The sequence below is a fragment of the Callithrix jacchus genome, chromosome 2 (genome assembly GCF_049354715.1).
Source record: "Callithrix jacchus isolate 240 chromosome 2, calJac240_pri, whole genome shotgun sequence".
Classification (NCBI taxonomy): domain Eukaryota; kingdom Metazoa; phylum Chordata; class Mammalia; order Primates; family Cebidae; genus Callithrix; species Callithrix jacchus.
This window is the reverse complement of record NC_133503.1, coordinates 62,401,159-62,418,605: the sequence shown is the minus strand read 5'-3', so window position 1 is coordinate 62,418,605 and position 17,447 is coordinate 62,401,159. Positions and strand designations below refer to the sequence as shown.

Below are 17,447 nucleotides of genomic sequence, written 5' to 3'. Positions count from 1 at the left end.
GGTGCATGCCTATAGTCCCAGCTACTCAGGAGGCTGAGGCAGGAGAATCACTTGAACCCAGAAGGTGGAGATTGCAATGAACTGAGATCGTGCCACTGTACTCCAGTCTGGAAGACAGAGCAAGACTCCATCTCAAAATAATAATGATATTAATAATAATAATAATGCCTCCAACTCCACAGGTAGTATTCCCTGGAGAACAAGACAGCAATGTACCTCTGAGTATATGCAGAAGTTCTAAGTGCCATGAAGTCATCTCATCCCTGGCTCCCTACGAAAACCCTTGGATTTTCATACAGTGTTGCTGATACCCTAAGATTCCTTGGAGGTGTGTCAGAGTCCAACTGTGTTAGAGAAGAAAACTATTCTGACACATTAACATGGTAAGGAAGACTTTATTCAGGACTATTGTGATAGGTGTCAAGACTACTGCAGTAGAGGAGAGAGATGGGACTCCATCTTAAATATAGCAAGGACAAAGAGGGATTTCTAGCCAATGAGCAGAGTGAGGGGGTCATCGAATGGAACATTACTAATAAGAGACATCAGGGATAGAGGGTTCTTGCTAAACCAACTTAACAGAATTTCTGCTGAAGGTAGGCCAAAGACTTAAACATCAAAGATGGGGAATGAGGAATTTGAGAGCCAGTGAAGGTGTTCAAATAGTAAGCATGTGGAGATTCTTGGAAAACTGACTTAGCAGGATTTTTGCTAGAGTTGGACCAGGAAGGCCAAAGGCAAGGCCTAAGAAGGAGGCCTAGTCTAAAAGAGGGCTTAGAGGAGCCTGTCCGAAGTTTGGTCAAGGACAGAGATTTAATCAGCTGGGCTTGGGCATCTTTTCTCCCCACATCCCATTCATATGTACCAGATCAGCTCTGTTTGTATCTGTTTTAATTTGAATTCATGGTTCTTCAGGTAAAAACACATTGAGCCTCTAAATAAAGAGATATTCCATGTTCACAGATAGAGCATCTCACTATTGTCAAAATACCAATTCTTTCCAACTTAATGCAAACCCAAACAAAATTTCAGCAAGTTGGCTGGGTACAGTGGCTCACACCTGTAATTCCAGCATTTTGGGAGGCTAAGGAGGGTGAATCACAAGGTCAGGAGTTCAAGACCAGCCTGGCCAACATGGTAAAACCCTGTCTCTACTAAAAAAAGTACAAAAATTAACTGGGCGTGGTGGCAGGCACCTGTAATCCCAGCTACTCAGAAGGCTGAGGCAGGATAATCACTTGAAACTAGGAGGCAGAGGTTGCAGTGAGCTGAGATGGCACCATCCCACTCCAGCCTGGGTAACAAGAGTGAAATTCCATCTCAAAAAAAAAAAAAATCAGCAAGTTATTTTGCAGATATCAGCAAACTGATTTTAAAGTTTAAATAGAGAAGCAAAAGGCCCAGAATAGCCAACACAATATTAAAGGAGAAGAGCAAATTCAGAGAACTAACACTATCCAACTTCAAGACTTACTAGAAAACTATCATAACATTGTGGTATTAGTGAAAGATACATAGATCAACGGAACTGAAAAGGGATCACAAAAATAAATTCACACTAATGCAGTCAACCGGTCTTTGACAAAGGAGCACAGGTAATACAAAGGAGAAAAGACAGCTTCATTAACAAATGGTTCTAGAAAACTGGATATCTACATGCAAAATAGTAATAATAGTCTAGATGCAAACCTTATACTCTTTACAAAAATTAACTCAGCCTTGATCATAAACCCAAATGTAAAATGCAAAACTATGAAACTCCTAGAAAATAACACAGAAGAAAATCTAGATGACATTGGGTTTGGTGATGACTTTTTATACAACACCAAGGGCTCATGGTGAGGACCACATGGCTGTCTATAGAGAGTAGCTGTTACGAGGGGTTCACAGGCCTAGTCTTTCCAGATCTTCTGGATATGTCTAGATCCTCTTCAAGCAGAAGCAGGAAATCTCTTTTGTTATGTGAAACTCCTTGATTTTTGAATGATGACAATTCATTAAATATATTTAAAAGACCATATGGGTCAAAGGCAGTGTGGGAGCCGCCATAATGCCTTAATGTGCCTTTATGAATTAAGCTATAGAGATAAGTGAAAGCCCTTGAAGATTATGACAGTCCCAGTAAGTGAGGAGTCTTTGGTCCAAAGCAAACGCTAGGTTTTTCTTCTCTAAAACTAATGTTCAAAAACATTGAAACAAATTTAGTAACTGAATATGCCCAAGAGGATAGATTTCAATATTCAGGCTACTTCAGGCTTTGATCTAGACAAAAACGGGAAGAACTTGAGAAAAGTCAAGTGAAAGTTAAGAGGCCTTTAATATAGGGTAGAATTGAAGTTAAACAGCAAAGAATAGAACGCTGAGGCTTTTCCACTCAAACAAAAGCAAAGGGCTGAGGAACAGCAAACAAAAGCAAGTCAGTCTCTGGAAAGTCCACAGACATGAACCCATCAAAGAAACTTGAACTTTAAGGAGAAAAGCTGGGTTGGTGTATCCCCTAATTTAGCCAAGCAACTCCAGCAAAGCTCTAGCCCACTTCATCCTGGCTCACTGGTGAGGAGAGTTCAAATCCCAGCTCCTCCACCTGGTAGCTGTTGTGATCTATGGCAGTGTTTGAGTCTCTCTGAGCTCTGATCTCTAGCAACTAAAATGGGAAACATAATATCTACTGCAAGGGCTGTTATGAGAAAGAAGTGAGATGAACACCCTGACTCTCCATTGCTGCATGCTTACTGTATGTCAGACTTAAGCTCATTACATCAAGTCATTGCCATTATCATTGCCATCAGGATGTGTAGAATCCCCCACATACAAGGTAAACTAAGTTAATGATAAGTGTGATGATGCCATTTACGGTATCACTATTGTTTTTTTTTACAGGAGTTTGGGCACGCCTCGTAGTCCTGGGGTAGGTGGAAGCTTCTCTGAATCACATTATCAACCATCTAGGGAAGCCTGCCCGGAACAATTCTGTGACACAAGAATTATCCTCTAAAACATACATAGGCTTTCTTGTTCTTATTCTCTAATCCTTGAATGTATTAAGCAGTTTGAAATGAAAATGGATTGTCCTTGTTTTGTAAGCAGATTTGAAGATTTTCTTCTATATCTATTACTTCTCACACAATGCTTGTCCAAGTACTGGGCACGTAATACCTGATAAATAAATTTTGTAAAAAATAAATGTACTGTGTTTTCCCATTCCAAAAGCAATTTAGGCTACTTATAATGAACTTGGAACCTATAGGCAGGGAGGAAGAAGAAATCAGCTCTGAAGGGCAGTAGGCAATGCTAAGCTGTTCAAGGGTCTTTGGAAAGCAAAATGCTAATCCCAACCTGCAAACTATATGACTGGCGGGGTGGCTGCTTTCTTTGCAAAACCCCAGCAAGCTGGAACACATGACTTATTTGGTTTTTAACTACAGCTTGCTCAGCTCAGCAGGCCGGGGCCTAGCAGAGCACCTGCCAGAAAGGAGATACTTGGTCTAACCTCCCCAGCTCAGGGTGAGTCCAGAAATGTTGGGGGCAGGGGAGTTTTTGGTTGCCATAAGAATCTGAATGTGACACAGGCAATTCATGGGCAAGAGCTCACTATGTGAGGGAGAGTCCTACACACCCAAATGCCGAGAATGCTGCTCATGGAGAAATACCGAGGCTAGTGAAAGTGGCAGTAAAAGGAAACCAGTTAGAAAGCAATGTGCTTGACGGCAAAACAGAGTTCCATGTGTATTAATGCATGGGGTGAGTCTGGACGATCTTACAGCACCAGAAGTTAACAGTGGTAACCCTCTGGGCAATGGAATTAGGGGAGCTTCCAAATTATTTTTTTCTTCACTTTGCAAATGCTCTATTGTCATTATTTTTTCTGCAAAGGTGTTTTGTGATGCATATGGTGTGATAAACAAAAAATAAAGATTATATTTACTTTCAGATATTTTTTCCCTAAAGATAGGTATTATTTGTAAACACCATTGAAATCTTGAAGGAATAAATGACTGAATGGAATACTTAATGACTAATACAGTAATGGATCAACTGAGGGAAACCCTTTATAGGGGCAGCAGCACCCTCACCCTGCTCCTCATGCTTGAGCTCCCTGGGATCTGGAGGGACATAAAGAGTCCTTTATCTTTCTCCAGGTCCCACCAAGTCTCCGAGTTTCCGCAGGTGGCTTGTTAGTCACGGAGGCACAGGTGAAATGGAGAAGGCTGCTTATCAGCCTGGGCTGGTCCAGATGCTGTCACTGAGGTTTAGACCCACACAAGAGCCTCAGTCTGACCTGTGTTTCTCTCCTGCTCCCCCTAAGATCCCCCCCACCCTAGCCATCTGATAAGACACATTTCGAGATCTAGTTTGCATGGTCCTGACAATTTTCATTCAAAACATATGCAAATACTGAGGGTAGGTTGCTGAGGACAGAGGTTGTGGTGAAATCCTTCTAAACTTTTAACCAAATGATTCTATTAACTCTAAGAAGAGGAGCCTTTGATTTAGGCCTCAATTTGCATCAAAAGGACAGTTAGGCCCCTGTTCATTTCTACCTCCATCTGGCAGCTTATCTCCTCTCTGGGACAGTGGAATTAGCAACGTGACACAATGACTTTCCAAGAACCACTGGGCTCCTTGGCTCCTGGCGAGGTGGCCACTGAAGCCACCTTCACTCACCGGTTGCGCTGTGTGTGAGATGGAGCCTGGGCAGGCTCCAGGCAGGTTCCCAAGCTACGGGCCAGTGGTCAGAAGCAGCACTTGTCAGAAGCAGCCTTCTGGGTCCTCTGGGCACCAACCTGGTGTGTTTATACAGGGGCAGGGGCAGCTGGACAGGCAAGAGATTAGCAAAAAGTGCTGCACAAATCTAGCTGATGAATGAATGTTCTGAAAACAGCACCTTTGGAGTGGTAACTGGATACCTTACCAAGGGAAGTGGCTGAACTCCAGGAAGGCCAGGAGGAATTCTGCAGAGGCATTTCCAGCTTCCTCACCCAGGCCTGATGGCCTCAGACTACCTTCTCAATCCCAGACACAACATCTGTTCAGACCAGTAGTCCTGGTGGCACCTGTTTCACAGGCACACAACTTGTGAAGTCACAGGGGGCCCTGTGTTTACAAGAACCCTGTCCCTAGTTTAATGCTCTGCCATTGCTGTCTTGAAATTCCTAATAATTTTTGAACAAGGGGCTCCATATTTTTAGTTTGCATTAGGCCCCATGAACTATATAGCCAGTCCTAGACCTGGGTGACAGCATGGCCCTGACAGTTCTCCATAGTCCTGCGGAAGAATGAGGTAGCTGCTGCACCTGAATTTGGCATTCAAGGCCCTTTCCATCTTAGTTTCCTCTTTTTTTTTTTTTTTTTTTTTAGAAACAGGGTTTCACCATGTTGGCCAGGATGGTGTCAATCTCCTGACCTTGTGATCCGCCTGCCTCAGCCTCCCAAAGTGTTAGAGTTACAGGTGTGAGTCACCGCGCCCAATCTCCAGCTTAGTTTCCTGACTGCTTTTCCAGTTATTCCCACATTCCACTCTTGGGAACATGTCGCCTTCCTCTGAAGATCGCACCCCGCACCTCCCTGCCTTTGCGCTTCTTACTCCCTGTAGCTGGTTAACCTGTCCCTCTTATCTCCGCGCAGGTGCCCTCTCAGCTTTCATGACCACAGAGGAGAATCTTTTTCTTTCTGAAGATTTCTTTGACATCCTGCAGGCAGAGTTAGTGGCTCCATCTTCTTGACACTTCCAGTTGGAGCTCTTAGTGAATTCCAGAATGATCAAGCATCTGTCTCCAAAGAGTCTCATTAAAAAGGTTTGACAACTGGTATGGCAGAGGCACCAAGCAATCAGAGCTGATGGAAGGAGGCCAGGAACAGCCCTCGAGCAGTGTGTCCCTGCTGGGTTTGGGTAATCAGGGTGCCCCCTGGGCCCAGAGTAGCAGCTGTATACCCATCACTAAGGAGTATTTCAACCTTTGGAAAGCAAGTACCACTCTCCTGGTGTGGCCTGGCTGACCTGAGATCTCCCTACTCCATCAGGAGCGGACCCTCAGCAGGAGCTGTGTGTGGTTCCTCTCTCTATCCTGGTGTCTAAGGTAGGGTTTGGCCAGGATCAGTGCTCAGAAAAGGAGGGTGGATGGGCTAGGGAAAGTCTATGGAAAGCTGGGTTCCCTCCTGGCGTCCTTCACAGAGTCAGGGAAAGATGAGCCTGTCTGGGAAATCTGGAGACATTCATCTCTCCAGCTTTCCCCAAGGGTCCTTCTCAGCTAATGAACCCAGCATATTGCAAAGTGGCCTGCAGTGGCTGAGAGAAAACAAAAAAAAAAGGAAGTCGTCCCAGGCCACACACATCCACACAAGACACATAAACACATGTTCACATGCAAGCATGCCCTGTACACATGCAAACTTGTATGTACATGCCACTCAAACCCACCACGTAAGCAGACACCATGTATTTTCCGATTCACCCTTGTGCCTCCTAAAGCCAGGAGTGATCCACGGGAGCCAGTGTGTGAGCCAGGTGGACATCTGTGCTGGCTTAGGAGAATGGCCAGGGGGTGGGGGCTGCATGGATGCTCCAGAGGGAGAGAGGCCCTGGTGCTGGGAGGATTTGGAGAGAAAGAGGAGAGAGAGGCCGAGGGCACAAAGGAGAGAATGGGGCAGTGAGGCTTCATCTGGCTGGGGCAGAGGATGGATCTTAGGAGGCCAGGGAGAAGGAAGCCGCAGACAGGCAGGTTCTTGTGAGGGGAGGGAGGAGGAGACATATGTGTGGAGAACATTCCGTGTGCCAGGCATAACTAGAGGCACTACAGGTATCATCACTGTTAATTCGTATACCTGTCACATGAGGTAGATGTACATCCCTCACTGCAAATAGGATGATCCTCTTATTTCACAAATTAGGCTCATACAGATGAAGTGACCTGCCAATGGCTCCACAGCTGGGAAATGGAGTCCAGGAGCAGACGCAGGTCTACAGGATTCCAAATCCCCTGTTATGTCCCCGCTGCTGTCCATCAGGTAAGAAAGTATGTCACTTGGCCTTTATTCCCACGCTGCACTGGGCCATACTGCTTCTCTTCCTGTAGGATGCACCTGAGTAGCCCATCTTCCCCTTTTATTTTTCCATGAACTCTAGCTGGGAAAGCGTGGGCACTCTCTGCAGGGCATGGGATCGAGGCCAGCTCCAGGCTTCTCAGCTTCAGCACTACTGACACTTGCAGCCAGATCATTATTCATTATGAGGAGCTGCCCCGTGCCTTGTAAGATGTTTAGCATCTGTCTTAGTCCATTCAGGCCACAATACAAAAACACCATATAGCTGGTGGCTTCTAAACAACAGAAATGTATTTCTCCCAGTTCTGGAGTCTAGAAGTCTGAGATCAGGGTGCCAGCCTGGTCGGGTTCCCATGAGGGCTCTCTTTGGAATAGCAAACAACTGTCTTCTCTTTGTATCCATACACGGTGGAGACGATACAAACAGAAGACACTAATAAGGGCACTAATCCCATGTATGAGGGCTTCACTTCATGATGTAATCACCTCTCAAAGGCCCCACGTTCTAATACCCTCAGATGGAGGGTTAGGATTTCAACATAGGAATTTTGGGGGGACACAAGCATTCAGTCCCTAGCAAGCATCCTTGGCTTCTACCCACTAGATGCAAGTAGCACCTTCCCTTTTCCAAACACCGAGTTGTGACAACCAAAAATTTCACTAGACATTGCTGAATGTTCCCTGCAGGGAAATTCACTCCCACTTGAGAACTGCTAGGCTGGATAGATAGCTGGTTGGGAGGACACAGAGGGAATTTCCAAGTCTTTGGCTCCTTCTACAAAGATTTGTCAGCTCTTAGGTCAGCACCTGTGCTTCTGGCCTAGGTGCTGATGAGTCAGGCCGAGTGACTGGGGCTGGACATGACCTCTGGAGAGCCTTCTGCATGGGCCCAGCAGATCTGACTGGAGGCCAGTCCTGCCATCCCCCCGGAGTGACTGGGGCCCCATAGAGACACTGTCCAACAGCTCCCTTCTGCCAGCACCCCCAGGACGTGCAGACTCAAGGGCCAATTATAAAAATGAAAAATCCTGGTCTCAGCCTCAAATGAGTAGTTTCCTTTGGTGCTTTCATTCTCCTGTAATAAGTACCTAGTCACCAAGGAATCCCAGGAATGTGGCCTTGATAATGAAAATAGGCACCTGGCCCAGAGGGGCCCACTTACTGGACTGGCAGGCAAGCCTGAGCAGGTAGCCTCCAAATCTCCAGGGGCACTTGCTGAACTTGACTGTCCCCACTCGGCCCTGGGCCTGTTTCCACATCCCCATTTCCAGCTGCCTGGCTGCAACACCTGCCTCCTGAAGAAAGCAAGAATCCTTATGAATGTCTGGCTCCATATCAGGAAAAACAAAACGTAACCCAGCCTCCAAACTAACATTTTTTGGTTGTTTACTCTTTCATTTAATATCCCAACCATGGGATATATACCATTATTATTCCCATTTTATAGACAAAGAAGTTGAGGCACAGAAAGTTTAAGTCACTTGCACAAAGGCGGAAAGCCGGCAAGTAGAGTTGCTGAGATCTGAACCTGGGCAGCTGTCTTTGGAGTTGGTGCTCTTAAGAACTGTGCTTCTGGGATTACAGGCATGAGTCACTGAAGCGGGTGGATCACCTGAGGTCAGGAGTTCGAAACCAGCCTGACCATCATGGTGAAACCCTGTCTCTACTAAAAATACAAAAATTAGTCAGGCATGATGGCAGGCGCCTGTAATCCCAGCTACTTGGGAGGCCAAAGCAGGAGAATCACCTGAACCCAGGAAGTGGAGGTTGCAGTGAGCCGAGATGCACACCATTGCACTCCAGCCTGGGCAACAGAGTGAGATTCCTTCCCCTCCCACCCTGCCCCCGCCGCCAACAACAACAAAAAAAAGAACTGCACTTCTCCTGCAAAATGACCAAGGTGTTTGGGCTCCCAGGGCTGAAACCTTACTATATCTTGTAAAAAACAAGGATCTTGGAGGAATGGAGGAGGAAGAAGTGCTACTTGTCTGGCCTGGTTAGGGAAGCCCACCTTCTTTGGGGCTCCTCCTGAGACCCTAAATCTTTTGTTTTACTCCAAAATCTTTTGTTTTATCCCACTTTCAGGATATCAATCCCCAGAAATCAGTAGAATGCGGTGGTTTAAGGCACCGGCTTGGGTCCTGAGGGCCTAGAGATGCAGGACCACCTTGCTACCTAATGTGTGCCATCAGGCAAGTGACTGAACACATCAGCATCCTCATCTGTCAAGTGGGGAGAACAATATCGACCTCATAGAATTGTGACACTTAATGAGTGAACATAAAGCCCAGTGCCTGGGGGGCTCTGCAGACATCTCGACTACTATTTTGATGAATGATGTGGGGCGTCACCTAATGCCCTTGGATGTGAGATGCCCCCATGTCAGCTAGGACAGGTTGCCAAGCTTCTCTGGGACTCATTTGGCTCACCTGTAAAATAGAAGGAGATCCCATTTCAGGGCCCACAGCTAGGAGTGGAATATGCGGGGACGTCAGGGGTGAAGATGGCATATACAAAGGCTCAGAGGTGAAACAGCATTGGCTGGCTCAGGATTCCAGCCAGCTCAGGATGTTCAGAGAGGGACACAGATGGGCAGTTGTGAGAGCTGAGACTGCAAGGTAGGCAGGCTCAAATTTTGAGGCTGAAATAATCTCCTGGCTTCTGAAGTCCAGAGATGTTGGAGGGACAAGAGGTTCCGACTCCAACTGAAATGATTGTTGACTGTGCCCTTTTGTTCCTAGTACCCCTGGGGCTTAGAGCTGGGTTCTCAGAGGACTGAAGGTCAACAGAGGGAAGGAAACAGCTTGGCTGGGCTGGGAGGAAGCTCGAGGGTGCAAGGCCCCAGGGCAGTACCTCTTCCTCCTCCCTTGTGCCTGGGTCCCTTCCCACACACACACACCATTATGTGGCACTCACAGTGGGATGATTGTGAGCACCAGGGACCCAGGGTAGGGGCCAGGCTGGAGCAAAATTCTACTCATAATAGCTGCTCTTCATTAAGGAATTGCTACACACCAGCTGCCAGGCTGTGGGCTTCCCCAGCTTTATCTTACTTAATCCTTACCAGGGCTCTGCAAGATATGGAGGATGCTCCCTCTCTTATGAGGAACAAAGATTCAGAGAGGCTGAGCACTTTGCTCAAGGTTACACAGCTGCCAAGTGGCAAACCAGGGTCCAGCCAGGGGTGATCCAATCCCAAGGCCTTCACAAGTGTGCTCTCTGTAGCTCTTTCAAAGTGCTGTTTCCCTTAAGCAGGCAATAGAAGTAGGGTGGAAACCCCCAAACCTCCTTTTCATGCTCCCTTACGAGTTAATCCCTTTTCAAGCCCAGTTAGTTCAACATTTAAGTGAGTGATTTTCATCAACAGTGTTTCTTACGTTCAATATTCTAAGCTATATCACCTATTTGAAGATGCACCATTGGTTGAATGATGACTTTGAGAGAGGAAACTATAAAGGAAGAGCACATTAGTGTAATATGCTCTGAATTCTCCCACTTTACATCATGGGAACATGAGCATCTTAGAATGGAGGAAATGTTGGGCCAGACTCTGCATTAAACACCAGCAACAAAAATAAGAAGAATGAGACTCACGGGCAAATTCAGCTGTTCTTTCAAGTAACCAATACACTTGGTATCTACTTTTTATTAAAACGTCACTTACATAGAGTGTGATCCACATATATTAACTGAGTTTTTTCAGGTGGCTACACCCACATGATGACCATCTCTTCGATGAATATTTATTAAGCACTTTTTTTCAAAGGCCAGAAATGCAACTGGAAGCATCATTTCCTCCCTCAATGCAGTGGAAAGTGCAGGGAGGCAGAAAGACCAAGTACACGAAGACCTCCACAAAATTATTGCCCTTATGCTGGTATTACGAGAAAACCAAGCAGTGCGCAGAGATAAAGAAGAAAGAAAAGGAGTCTCCATTTTAAATAGGGTGGTCAAGAAGAGTCTTTCTTGTGCAGGAAGCTGGAACTTGAAAACTGAAAGTGTGGTGTCCCCAGGGAAAAACATCCCAGGCAGAGAGAACAGAAAGTGTGAAGTTGCTGAGAAGGCAGAGGGCTGGCACTGGAGAAGAGTCATGTAACTGGTGGGCATGGGCAATGGTGAGAAGCACCTAGAGGTGGGCATTGGCCAAGTCAGCCAAACATGTGTGGGGATTGGGACTTGCTTCTCTGCCAGATGTGTGCCATGGGGGCATTGGTGTTATGGGCAGGAGAGCAGAGTAGGCTTCATGAGGTGGTTACATCCCACTGTCATGTCGGCTGGACATGGGAAGGGCATTCCAGGGAGGGCCTTCACTGTGTGTGCACAGTGGTAGAAAGGAAGGATGCTTGTTCAAGTGCCTCCCCAGGGCCCTACCTGGCTGGAACCTAGAGGAAAAAGGGACACAGAAGGGAGCCGGGTGGGAAGTGTGACCAGTGATGCAGGAGAGACCACCCATAGACCTGTCCTTGGTGGCACTAAGGAAGTTTAGATATCCAGAAAGCAATGCTTCAAAAAATCCTCCGTGCATTATGTAAAGCTAATTGGAGACATCACAGACTTCACATAGGATTAGTCCCCAGAGGCACCAGTGGATCTCTGAAAACTGCAGTGGATTGGCCTCCCGTGAGCATTGCAGTGCGTGCAGAGTCCCACAGCACCTGCGTCTGTTCCTGCTGCCCTATTTGAGGAAAGGTTCTTGGTAGAAAGGAAAAATGTCAGGGGGAGCTGTAGGCTTCCCTTGTCCAGTCCTGGCCTCCCACTGCCAGCCATAACAGAACCAAATCCACCAGAAAGTCAGGAGCACAGGCTGTGGAGACTGGTATATGATATCTCTCCCTTCTGTGTCTAGTACTACAAGCTGGCAGTTTTTCCTAAACTGGTATTAATCTGCAAATCAATCTAAGAGAATATACAATCCTGGGATAGTTCAGATTTACACTGAGGTCTTATTTCACCATTGCTTCACCATAATGACTATGGTGACTCATGGAGAGAGGACTCCCACCACTGTCCCTTCCCTTGCACTCAGGCCAGTCCCAGCTTGAGAAACATCCACTGCACTTTCAGCATGGGGTGGGGGGCTTAATTTGAAAATACAAAGTGATATAATACAGATGGGACTATCTGTACACCCCCAGAAGCTAGGACTCAATGAAATGCTTCTATGTTTGAAAGAAGCCCTCTGAGCAACTTTTCTTAGGACTATGTTAAGACTAAAAGGCTGGTCTCACCATCACCTCCTGCAAGTCCTTGGAAGCTTCCGTGGCCTGATGTAAGTGATCGAAAATATGTGGGTCTTCCTTGGGCCAGTAGGTGGGCACAGGGCTGAGCTGTGGTCACCAGGGATCCAGTGGTGGGAGAGAAGGTAGATTCTCATGTAGCTCCTGCATACGAGTCACATAGGAAGTGTCAAATGATGGACTGGTGCTAAAAATCTCAACAATGGACTCTCAGCCCATCCAAATACATGTGCACATTATAGAGACATTTAAGAGTTCTTTGGGATGGGAGAGGCATGGTTTAAATACTCAATCGAAATCCCATTGGCCAGCCTTAATCACATGAACACGTGTGGATGCAAGGGAGTCTGGGAAAGATTGTTATTCTGGTTGGCCATGTGTCCAGATAAGAATCAGAGAGTCTAGACCTAAGGAATAGGGAAGATCATGTATTGAGGGACAGCTGGCAGCCTCTGCCACCACGGGGCAAAATCACATCCTCTCTGATCCCTGCTTTTTTAATCTGTAAAATGGGAGTAACACTAGTGTTCATTGGGTCATGATGAGAATTAACTGAGATTCTGTAATGTACCAAGCACATTGCCTGAACTACGGTAAACACTCACTATCTTTCAAGAGATGCTCTCATTCTTGTGACTCATGACTCTCACCTTTGAATATCTTCAATAAGAACCAGCAGAATTGCCCTTTCAAAATTCATCTCAGTCTGATTTAATGTTGTGTCATATTAATGGCAATACCTGGTTTATAAGGAGGACAGAGAGGGAACTCATGGGGACATCACTGTGGGGTTGTCATTATCCCTCTTTTACAAATCAGTACAGTGAGATGCACAAAGCTAGACTTTGAGCTTGGCCTTCTCTCAAGCCTGGGCACCTAACGCTGTATTATACTGCCACTCTTCTGTGAATACTGTGGGCAAACATTCTTGTGCCCAGGAGATTCCGACAGGAAAGGCTTTCCTTGGAAGGCATGTTTCATGCTGCAGGAACTTTCATAGCCAACCCTGTGGGCTCCAGTAGGATGCTGCCCAAACAGCCCCCACCTGCAGATGAGCTCAGGCACCACATCCTACATTCTCTGGGGAAGCCTGCAGCCCCTAGGCCATGGTGGGAGGCTGTGCCCACCATGCAGGTCTGCTCCAGTGAGTCTTCCGTGGGTAAATGCTCAGTACTATTCTAGGGGGTGACATCACAGGGCTTTACTTTTTCACAATTGCTACCCATGGGTGCTGGTGCTGGGGCTGAAGTTCCAGGTTGGTCAAGATACCCAGAAGGAACCACAATTGCTCAGGGGCCTTCCAACTATAGGAGCCAAGGAAGCCGAGCCAAGGAGCTCTGCCAAGCCTGGCACCAACTCTGTCCACGAGAAAGGTCTGCTGAGCTCTGTACACTCACGGGCCATGATACTTCAGCCCAGATGCAGAGGGTGCAGGCCCAGGCTGCCTTTGCAGTTGTGACCTAGAAAGCTCTGAAGACCTGCAGGCGGTGGGTTAGAGGGACTGTAGGTGTGTGGAAGGAGAGGTCTGTTTAGGAGAGTCCTTCCCTGGGCTCTTGTCCTCAACTATGTCCTGGCAGCTCAGCCTGGCTGAAGAATAAGGTGCCAGAAGAGGGAGGGAAAAGGAGTCCCAGGGAATTGGGGAAAACTGAGGCTGAAGCATCCATCAGGATTCCATCGTGTGTGTGTGTGTGCGCACGCGCGCTGGTGCACGTTAGGGCAGGGAGACATCTTCTATATGCTATGATGTATACCCACAGCCTCTGGCATCTAGAGTTGGTCATGCTTCTGCGCTGTGGGAAAATTTCTATCCAAAGCCAACCTTGGTCTGGGCTTACCTCTTCTCCTGTGTCCTCCATCCACCTCTGTTTTGTGCCCCACACCCCCTCTGGCCAGTGTTCATTTATGTGTCTTCTCTAACCTGGTTAAACTGCAAACTCTTTGAAGGCAGAGGCCATGACTTATACCTGAGTTCACTGTATTAGCGCAGCACTTGGTGGGTAGGAGCAGTGGCACAACCATGGCAAAAGAACAAATTCCCACCTGGAGGCTGTCCCAGTGTCATGTGTACCTCTCTTCACCCTCACTCTCTAGACCCTCTGGCAGCCCACATACCCCTGCAGGACAGAGGTGCTGATAATCTTTGGTACAAAGCAGGCCTGTGGCTGAATGGTGGGTTCTGACATTTACATGAAACCTGTTTACAAAAAAATTTTGACTGATGGATAGTGTCATTCATTTATTTTTTTCTTCACTTGCCCATTCATTGAAATTTCATGGGGTACCTAGGTACCCAGGCTCAGGTGCTGATGCTGGGCTCACACAACAGAGAACAGGCTGTAATCTCTGCTTGGAATGAATTCACCATCTGAAAATGACCACACAGCTCATCTCAGTGACTGCAGGCTGTGAAAGGAGCAAGACAGGGACACCTAATCCAACAGGGTAAGGAGCATGTGGCTTCCTGTAAGACATGGCAGCTGAGTCGAGCCTGGACGATGTTTGAGAATCATCCAGGACACATCTGTGGAGCAGAGTGAGGCTGGCAGGGAGAAGATGACACAGGAAAAGGGTCTGTTCAGTCCTGCCAGGGCAGCTCTGGAGTCCAGTGTATGGCAGGGGAGAGATGTCCCAGCAGAACAATTCTCTGCTGCTCTGGCTGGGAATTAGGTATTTTTCCTCCTTGGCTTTTCAGCATCCAGGCCTCCTGCTCATCTGGTTCTTGCCATAAATAGTTCACTTGTGCCAGGTTGAAATGAGGCCTCCCTCTTCGCCTTTTCCCCTGGGTTGGCGCATACCTCCTTCAGGGAGCCTGAACCAAGTAGGGAGGGTACTGAAGGAGGCAGGAAGGATGGTGTGAACAAGCACAGCAACCTGGAGGATGCTGGGCTCTCCTTGTCCACAGAAATCCATGCCTGTCAAATCCAAGCTTAGGTCCTCTGCCTTGCCCTTCCCATCTGTAAAATGGAGGTTAGATAACCACACTTCAACTAAACGCAATCTAATACCTATTTACTGAGCTCCTTTTACATACTAGGCACTAGGTTAGTTTCTAGGGGGACAGAGTGAACACAGACATAGTTTCTGTTCCACTGAGATCTCAGTTTATATTCTCCTAGCTCGCTGCTTGGCCAAACCCTATCATCTTTCAGCTTAAATGTTTCTTCCTCAAAGGGGCTTCCTAACCTTTAACCTATAGTAGAGCCTTGTTTCTTTTTGATAGCATTCCTTCTTCCCATTAGAGTTTGTAGTTTTTTGTTGTCTTCCTTTTTTTTCTTTTTTTGAGATGGAGTTTTGCTCTTCTTGCCCAGCCTGGAGTACAGTGGCATAAACTTGGCTCACTATAACCTCTGCTTCCAAGTTCAAGCAGTTCTCCTGCCTCAGTCTCCCAAGTAGCTGGGGTTACAGGCATGTGCCACCAGGCCTGGCTAATTTTGTACTTTTAGTAGAGATGGGGGTTCCTCCATGGTGGTCAGGCTGGTCTAGAACTCCCAACCCCAGGTGATCTGCCTGCCTCAGCCTCTCAAAATGCTGGGATTATAGGTGTGAGCCACTGCGCCTAGCCAGAATTTGTAGTTATATCTTTATTTTGGTTGATATTTGGTTGAATATCTTTACAATCCTGTCCCTTCCAGGAGGCCATGTCCTGTGGGACATTGGCTTAAGATTTCATTTCTTAAGCTTGGCACATAACTAAATGAAAGAATTGGGGAAGACAGATGTTAAATATGTGATTTCAAATGGGAGGAATGTTCTCTCTACAAAGGAAACTTCCCTTGGGCTGCTTCCCTTTAGGATCTCCTGAGGTTATGTTCTTATGAGCGGTGTTGCTGGCTTCTTCTTTAGAGCAGGGGCTGTGTCCTATGGGACCCAGCGAGGTGCCTGGAAGAGCCAGTATTCAGAATACTGATGGAATGCCACCATGTGCCAGACACCATGTTACGCTCTTTCTGGTACATTCTCTTTTTTACTTTTCACTCCGTGGCCCCTTGCACAGTTGAAATATTGAGGATTTTCTACAACTGGCACTCCACAACTATAGAAATTTATAGTTCCAACAAATCACTAGGGTTGATTTAGTCTCGAGATTATAAAAGGCTTGGTTGGCAAAGCCTGAGTCCTGTCCTCTTGCTCTCCTCCCCGGACAGCATGAGCTTCACCACTCGCTCCACCTTCTCCACAAACTACCGGTCCCTGGGCTCTGTCCAGCCACCCAGCCAGTCAGCAGCGCAGCCAGCATCTATGTAGGGGCTGAGGGCTCAGAGTCCCAGATCTCTATGTCCTGCTCCACCAAATTCTGGGGTAGCTGGGGTCTAGGGGCCTGGCTGTAGGGATGGACAGGGGGCCAATGAGAATGGGAGGCATCCAGAATGAGAAGGAGACCAGGCAAAACCTGAGCGACTACCTGGCCTCCTATCTGGACAGAGTGAGGAGCCAGGAGACTGAGAACTGGAAGTTGGAGAGCAAAGTTGGGAGCACCTGGAGAAAAAGGGTCAGAGACTGAGGCCATTACTTCAAAACCATCGAGGACCTGAGGGTTCTGATCTTGGCAAATACTGTGGACAATGCCTGCCTTGTTCTGCAGATCTACAATGCTTGTCTTGATGCTGATGACTTTAGAGTCAAGTGGGAGACAGAGCTGTCCATGTGCCAGTCTGTGTTGAGTGACATTCATGGGCTCTGCAAAGTCATTGATGACACCAATGTCTCTTGACTGCAGCTGGAGACAGAGATCAAGGCTGTCAAGGAGGAGCTGCTCTTCATGAAGAAGAATCACAAAGGAGAAGCAAAAGGCCTACAAGTCCAGACTGCCAGCTCTGGGTTGACCATGGGTGTAGAAACCCCATATCTCAGGACCTCACCAAGATCATGGCAGACATTGGGCCCAATACAATGAGCTGGCTCGGAAGAATCGAGAAGAGTTGGACAAGTAGTGGTCTCAGCAGATTGAGGAGAGCGTCACGGTGGTCACCATGCAATCTGCTGAGGTCAGAGCTGCTGAGATGTCGCTCTTGGAGCTGAGACATATAGTCCAGTCCTTCGAGATTGACCTGGGCTCAGTGAGAAATCTGAAGGTCAGCGTGGAGAAGAACCGAAGGGAGGTGGAGGCCTGCTACACCCTGCAGATGGAGCAGCTCAACGGGATCCTGCTGCACCTGGAGTCAGAGCTGG

At 47.2% G+C, this 17,447-nt stretch overlaps 1 pseudogene; it reads left to right on the top strand.

Annotated features, from left to right (window-relative positions):
- The first annotated feature begins 4,596 nt into the window (after nt 1–4,596).
- LOC144581642 (keratin, type I cytoskeletal 18-like) lies at nt 4,597–17,172 on the top strand (annotated as a pseudogene).
- The last annotated feature ends 275 nt before the right edge of the window (nt 17,173–17,447 follow it).